Genomic DNA, 8,256 nt, shown 5'->3' on the forward strand with positions numbered 1-8,256 from the left:
TGAATTTTAGGCGTTTTGCCCTTGATATCTGAGGCGGAATTTTGACTAAAAGGTAGCTACTGGAGGTTTTCCGCTTGAAGCACGGCGCCTGGCGCAGCCCGTGTTCAAGCCATTGTGGCCTCTCAAAATTGAGGGGTGCTTGTGCCGTCAAGGCATGCTTTGCCAAACAGCCCAGGGACAGTTCTAACTGTGAGTTGTGTGTCAAAAGCACAGGGGCTGGGGGGGTTGCTGCTTTGAGGACTGTTAACTGCAGTTAGAGTTTGTTGGCCTTGTTAAGTCAGACCTTAACACTTGTAGCTTGTCCTTTGATTGGCAATTTTTCCTGGACTATCCTAGGCTTCAATGATAGTTTGCTTTTGATCACCAATTAGAGTGAACCCACACTGTGGTGTGGGTAGGGTGATTGTTGTTGTCTGACCAAAGCACAAGGGTGGGCGAGGGTAGCTTTTCTTTAAGTCTGTGACAGTAGCAGAATTGGCTGTGTTTCACAATTTCTGCAGGCACCTTTTGACAAATCCAGTTAGAAATTTATAGTTATCTGTGCGTTTTCGCTCCAGAATTGGCATTTCTGGAGCCAGGCTGGAGTAAATCGAGGTTGTGATCAGCCGATTTTTGACGAATTTTAGGCGTTTTGCCCTTGATATCTGAGCGAAATTTGGCTTAAAGGTAGCTCACTGGAGTTTTCGCTTGAGCACGGGCGCAGCCAGTGTTCAAGCCATTGTGGCCTCTCAAAATTGAGGGGGCTTTGCCGTCAAGGCCTGCTGCGTTGCCAAACAGCCCAGGGACAGTTTCTAACTGTGAGTTGTTTGTCAAAAGGCACATGGCTGGGGGGGGGTTGCTGCTTTGAGACTTTAACTGCAGTTAGAGTTTGTGGCCTTGTTAAGTCAGACTTAACACTGTAGCTGTCTTGATTGGCCAAATTTTTCCTGGTACTAGGTCTAGGCTTCAATGATTAAGTTTGCTTTTGATCACCAATTAGAGTGAACCCACACTGTGGTGTGGGTAGGTGATTGTTAGTTTGTTTCTGACCAAAGCACGGGGGTGGGGAGGGTTAGCTTTTCCACCCCTTTGTTTTAAGGTCTGTGACAGTAGCAGAATTTGGCTTGTTTTCACAATTTCTGGCAGGCACCTTTTGACAAATCCAGTTCGAAATTTATAGTTATCTGTGCGTTCCTCTCCAAAGAATGGTTCATTTCTGTGAGCCAGGCTGAGTGAATCGAGTGTGATCAGCCGATTTTTGACTGAATTTTAGGCGTTTTGTCCCTTGATATCTGAAGAGGGGGAGGGGCGAATTTGCTAAAAGGTAGCTGACTGGAGTTTTGCGCTTGAGCACGGGCGCAGCCCCGTGTTCAAGCCATTGTGGCCTCTCAAAATTGAGAGGTGCTTGCCGTTCAAGGCCTGCTTTGCCAAACAGGCCCAGGAGGACAGTTCTAACTGTGAGTTGTTGTGTCCAAAAGCACAGGGCTGGGGGAGGGGTTGCTGCTTTGAGACTTTTAACTGCAGTTAGAGTTTGTGGCCATTGTTAAGTCAGACTTAACAACGGTAGCTTGTCCTTGATTGGCAATTTTTTTTTTTTTTTTTCTGGACTAGTCTAGGCTTCGAAATGATAGTTTGCTTTTTTTTTTGGGGGGGATCACAACCAATTAGAGTGAACCCACACTGTGGTGTGGGTAGGTGCTTGTTAGTTGTCTGACCAAAGCACAGGGGTGGGGATGGGTTTAGCTTTTCTTTAAGTCTGTGACAGTAGCAGAATTGGCGTTTGTTTTCACCAATGTTCTGGCAGGCATCCTTTTGACAAATCCAGTTTTAGAAATTTATAGTTATCTGTGCGTTTCCGCTCCAGAATGGCATTCTGTGAGTCCCAGGCTGGAGTGAATCGACGTGTGATCAGCCGATTTTTTGCACTGAATTGTTAGGCGTTTTGCCCTTGATATCTGAGCGAATTTGCCTAAAAGGTAGCTACTGGGAGGTTCGCTTGAGCACGGGCGCAGCCCGTGTTCAAGCCATTGTGGCCCTCTCAAAATTGAGGGGGCTTGCCGTCAAGGCCTGCTTTTGCCAAACAGCCCATGGACAGTTCTAACTGTGAGGTTGTGGTGGTCAAAAGCACAGGGCTGGGGGGGTTGCTGCTTTGAGACTTTAACTGCAGTTAGAGTTTGTGGCCTTGTTAAGTCAGACTTAACACTGTAGCTTGTCTTGATTGGCAATTTTTCCTGACTAGTCTAGGCTTCAATGATAGTTTGCTTTTGATCACCAATTAGAGTGAACCCACACTGTGGTGTGGGTAGGTGATTGTTAGTTGTCTGACCAAAGCACAGGGGTGGGGAGGGTAGCTTTTCTTTAAGTCCTGTGACAGTAGCAGAATTGGCTTGTTTTCACAATTTCTGCAGGCACCTTTTGACAAATCCAGTTAGAAATTATAGTTATCTGTGCGTTCTCTCCAGAATGGCATTCTGTGAGCCAGGCTGAGTGAATCGAGTGTGATCAGCCGATTTTTGACTGAATTTTAGGCGTTTTGCCCTTGATATCTGAGCGAATTTGCTAAAAGGTAGCTACTGGAGTTTTCGCTTGAGCACGGGCGCAGCCCGTGTTCAAGCCATTGTGGCCTCTCAAAATTGAGGGGGCTTGCCGTCAAGGCCTGCTTTGCCAAACAGCCCAGGGACAGTTCTAACTGTGAATTGTGTGTCAAAAGCACAGGGCTGGGGGGGTTGCTGCTTTGAGACTTTAACTGGAGTTAGAGTTTGTGGGCCTTGTTAAGTCAGACTTAACACTGTAGCTTGTCTTGATTGGCAATTTTTCCTGGGACTAGTCTAGGCTTCAATGATAGTTTGCTTTTGATCACCAATTAGAGTGAACCCACACTGTGGTGTGGGTAGGTGATTGTTAGTTGTCTGACCAAAGGCACAGGGGTGGGGAGGGTAGCTTTTCTTTAAGTCTGTGACAGTAGCAGAATTGGCTTGTTTTCACAATTTCTGCAGGCACCTTTTGACAAATCCAGTTAGAAAGTTATAGTTGTGTGTGCGTTGCGCTCCAGAATGGCATTCTGTGAGCCAGGCTGAGTGAATCGAGTGTGATCAGCCGATTTTTGACTGAATTTTAGGCGTTTTGCCCTTGATATCTGAGCGAATTTGCTAAAAGGTAGCTACTGGAGTTTTCTCTTGAGCACGGGCGCAGCCCGTGTTCAAGCCATTGTGGCCTCTCAAAATTGAGGGGGCTTGCCGTCAAGGCCTGCTTTGCCAAACAGCCCATGGACAGTTCTAACTGTGAGTTGTGTGTCAAAAGCACAGGGCTGGGGGGGTTGCTGCTTTGAGACTTTAACTGCAGTTAGAGTTTGTGGCCTTGTTAAGTCAGACTTAACACTGTAGCTTGTCTTGATTGGCAATTTTTCCTGGACTAGTCTAGGCTTCAATGATAGTTTGCTTTTGATCACCAATTAGAGTGAACCCACACTGTGGTGTGGGTAGGTGATTGTTAGTTGTCTGACCAAAGCACAGGGGTGGGGAGGGTAGCTTTTCTTTAAGTCTGTGACAGTAGCAGAATTGGCTTGTTTTCACAATTTCTGCAGGCACCTTTTGACAAATCCAGTTAGAAATTTATAGTTATCTGTGCGTTCCTCTCCAGAATGGCATTCTGTGAGCCAGGCTGAGTGAATCGAGTGTGATCAGCCGATTTTTGACTGAATTTTAGGCGTTTTGCCCTTGATATCTGAGCGAATTTGCTAAAAGGTAGCTACTGGAGTTTTCGCTTGAGCACGGGCGCAGCCCGTGTTCAAGCCATTGTGGCCTCTCAAAATTGAGAGGGCTTGCCGTCAAGGCCTGCTTTGCCAAACAGCCCAGGGACAGTTCTAACTGTGAGTTGTGTGTCAAAAGCACAGGGCTGGGGGGGTTGCTGCTTTGAGACTTTAACTGCAGTTAGAGTTTGTGGCCTTGTTAAGTCAGACTTAACACTGTAGCTTGTCTTGATTGGCAATTTTTCCTGGACTAGTCTAGGCTTCAATGATAGTTTGCTTTTGATCACCAATTAGAGTGAACCCACACTGTGGTGTGGGTAGGTGATTGTTAGTTGTCTGACCAAAGCACAGGGGTGGGGAGGGTAGCTTTTCTTTAAGTCTGTGACAGTAGCAGAATGGCTTGTTTTCACAATTTCTGCAGGCACTTTTGACAAATCCAGTTAGAAATTTATAGTTATCTGTGCGTTTCCTCTCCAGAATGGCATTCTGTGAGCCAGGCTGAGTGAATCGAGTGTGATCAGCCGATTTTTGACTGAATTTTAGGCGTTTTGCCCTTGATATCTGAGCGAATTTGCTAAAAGGTAGCTACTGGAGTTTTCGCTTGAGCACGGGCGCAGCCCGTGTTCAAGCCATTGTGGCCTCTCAAAATTGAGAGGGCTTGCCGTCAAGGCCTGCTTTGCCAAACAGCCCAGGGACAGTTCTAACTGTGAGTTGTGTGTCAAAAGCACAGGGCTGGGGGGGGTTGCTGCTTTGAGACTTTAACTGCAGTTAGAGTTTGTGGCCTTGTTAAGTCAGACTTAACACTGTAGCTTGTCTTGATTGGCAATTTTTCCTGGACTAGTCTAGGCTTCAATGATAGTTTGCTTTTGATCACCAATTAGAGTGAACCCCCACTGTGGTGTGTGTAGGTGATTGTTAGTTGTCTGACCAAAGCACAGGGGTGGGGAGGGTAGCTATTCTTTAATTCAGAAACAGTAGCAGAATTGGCTTGTTTTAACAAATTCTTAAGGCACATTATTACAAATCAAGTAAGAAATTTATAGATATCTGTGCGTTTCCTCTCCAGAATGGCATTCTGTGAGCCAGGCTGAGTGAATCGAGTGTGATTAGCCGATTTTTGACTGAATTTTAGGCGTTTTGCCCTTGATATCTGAGCGAATTTGCTAAAAGGTAGCTACTGGAGTTTTCACTTGAGCACGGGGCGCAGCCCGTGTTCAAGCCATTGTGGCCTCTCAAAATTGAGGGGGCTTGCCGTCAAGGCCTGCTTTGCCAAACAGCCCAGGGACAGTTCTAACTGTGAATTGTGTGTCAAAAGCACAGGGCTGGGGGGGTTGCTGCTTTGAGACTTTAACTGGAGTTAGAGTTTGTGGCCTTGTTAAGTCAGACTTAACACTGTAGCTTGTCTTGATTGGCAATTTTTCCTGGACTAGTCTAGGCTTCAATGATAGTTTGCTTTTGATCACCAATTAGAGTGAACCCACACTGTGGTGTGGGTAGGTGATTGTTAGTTGTCTGACCAAAGCACAGGGGTGGGGAGGGTAGCTTTCTTTAAGTCTGTGACAGTAGCAGAATTGGCTTGTTTTCACAATTTCTGCAGGCACCTTTTGACAAATCCAGTTAGAAATTTATAGTTATCTGTGCGTTTCTCTCCAGAACGGCATTCTGTGAGCCAGGCTGAGTAAATCGAGTGTGATCAGCCGATTTTTGACTGAATTTTAGGCGTTTTGCCCTTGATATCTGAGCGAATTTGCTAAAAGGTAGCTACTGGAGTTTTCGCTTGAGCACGGGCGCAGCCCGTGTTCAAGCCATTGTGGCCTCTCAAAATTGAGGGGCTTGCCGTCAAGGCCTGCTTTGCCAAACAGCCCAGGGACAGTTCTAACTGTGAGTTGTGTGTCAAAAGCACAGGGCTGGGGGGGTTGCTGCTTTGAGACTTTAACTGCAGTTAGAGTTTGTGGCCTTGTTAAGTCAGACTTAACACTGTAGCTTGTCTTGATTGGCAATTTTTCCTGGACTAGTCTAGGCTTCAATGATAGTTTGCTTTTGATCACCAATTAGAGTGAACCCACACTGTGGTGTGGGTAGGTGATTGTTAGTTGTCTGACCAAAGCACAGGGGTGGGGAGGGTAGCTTTTCTTTAAGTCTGTGACAGTAGCAGAATTGGCTTGTTTTCACAATTTCTGCAGGCACCTTTTGACAAATCCAGTTAGAAATTTATAGTTATCTGTGCGTTTCTCTCCAGAATGGCATTCTGTGAGCCAGGCTGAGTAAATCGAGTGTGATCAGCCGATTTTTGACTGAATTTTAGGCGTTTTGCCCTTGATATCTGAGCGAATTTGCTAAAAGGTAGCTACTGGAGTTTTCGCTTGAGCACGGGCGCAGCCCGTGTTCAAGCCATTGTGGCCTCTCAAAATTGAGGGGGCTTGCCGTCAAGTCCTGCTTTGCCAAACAGCCCAGGGACAGTTCTAACTGTGAGTTGTGTGTCAAAAGCACAGGGCTGGGGGGGGTTGCTGCTTTGAGACTTTAACTGCAGTTAGAGTTTGTGGCCTTGTTAAGTCAGACTTAACACTGTAGCTTGTCTTGATTGGCAATTTTTCCTGGACTAGTCTAGGCTTCAATGAGAGTTTGCTTTTGATCACCAATTAGAGTGAACCCACACTGTGGTGTGGGTAGGTGATTGTTAGTTGTCTGACCAAAGCACAGGGGTGGGGAGGGTTAGCTTTTCTTTAAGTCTGTGACAGTAGCAGAATTGGCTTGTTTTCACAATTTCTGCAGGCACCTTTTGACAAATCCAGTTAGAAATTTATAGTTATCTGTGCGTTCCTCTCCAGAATGGCATTCTGTGAGCCAGGCTGAGTGAATCGAGTGTGATCAGCCGATTTTTGACTGAATTTTAGGCGTTTTGCCCTTGATATCTGAGCGAATTTGCTAAAAGGTAGCTACTGGAGTTTTCGCTTGAGCACGGGCGCAGCCCGTGTTCAAGCCATTGTGGCCTCTCAAAATTGAGAGGGCTTGCCGTCAAGGCCTGCTTTGCCAAACAGCCCAGGGACAGTTCTAACTGTGAGTTGTGTGTCAAAAGCACAGGGCTGGGGGGGTTGCTGCTTTGAGACTTTAACTGCAGTTAGAGTTTGTGGCCTTGTTAAGTCAGACTTAACACTGTAGCTTGTCTTGATTGGCAATTTTTCCTGGACTAGTCTAGGCTTCAATGATAGTTTGCTTTTGATCACCAATTAGAGTGAACCCACACTGTGGTGTGGGTAGGTGATTGTTAGTTGTCTGACCAAAGCACAGGGGTGGGGAGGGTAGCTTTTCTTTAAGTCTGTGACAGTAGCAGAATTGGCTTGTTTTCACAATTTCTGCAGGCACCTTTTGACAAATCCAGTTAGAAATTTATAGTTATCTGTGCGTTCCTCTCCAGAATGGCATTCTGTGAGCCAGGCTGAGTGAATCGAGTGTGATCAGCCGATTTTTGACTGAATTTTAGGCGTTTTGCCCTTGATATCTGAGCGAATTTGCTAAAAGGTAGCTACTGGAGTTTTCGCTTGAGCACGGGCGCAGCCCGTGTTCAAGCCATTGTGGCCTCTCAAAATTGAGGGGGCTTGCCGTCAAGGCCTGCTTTGCCAAACAGCCCAGGGACAGTTCTAACTGTGAATTGTGTGTCAAAAGCACAGGGCTGGGGGGGTTGCTGCTTTGAGACTTTAACTGCAGTTAGAGTTTGTCGCCTTGTTAAGTCCGACTTAACACTGTAGCTTGTCTTGATTGGCAATTTTTCCTGGACTAGTCTAGGCTTCAATGATAGTTTGCTTTTGATCACCAATTAGAGTGAACCCACACTGTGGTGTGGGTAGGTGATTGTTAGTTGTCTGACCAAAGCACAGGGGTGGGGAGGGTAGCTTTTCTTTAAGTCTGTGACAGTAGCAGAATTGGCTTGTTTTCACAATTTCTGCAGGCACCTTTTGACAAATCCAGTTAGAAATTTATAGTTATCTGTGCGTTCCTCTCCAGAATGGCATTCTGTGAGCCAGGCTGAGTGAATCGAGTGTGATCAGCCGATTTTTGACTGAATTTTAGGCGTTTTGCCCTTGATATCTGAGCGAATTTGCTAAAAGGTAGCTACTGGAGTTTTCGCTTGAGCACGGGCGCAGCCCGTGTTCAAGCCATTGTGGCCTCTCAAAATTGAGGGGGCTTGCCGTCATGGCCTGCTTTGCCAAACAGCCCAGGGACAGTTCTAACTGTGAGTTGTGTGTCAAAAGCACAGGGCTGGGGGGGTTGCTGCTTTGAGACTTTAACTGCAGTTAGAGTTTGTGGCCTTGTTAAGTCAGACTTAACACTGTAGCTTGTCTTGATTGGCAATTTTTCCTGGACTAGTCTAGGCTTCAATGATAGTTTGCTTTTGATCACCAATTAGAGTGAACCCACACTGTGGTGTGGGTAGGTGATTGTTAGTTGTCTGACCAAAGCACAGGGGTGGGGAGGGTAGCTTTTCTTTAAGTCTGTGACAGTAGCAGAATTGGCTTGTTTTCACAATTTCT

Source organism: Montipora foliosa, chromosome 8 (genome assembly GCF_036669935.1).
Source record: "Montipora foliosa isolate CH-2021 chromosome 8, ASM3666993v2, whole genome shotgun sequence".
NCBI classification, from domain to species: domain Eukaryota; kingdom Metazoa; phylum Cnidaria; class Anthozoa; order Scleractinia; family Acroporidae; genus Montipora; species Montipora foliosa.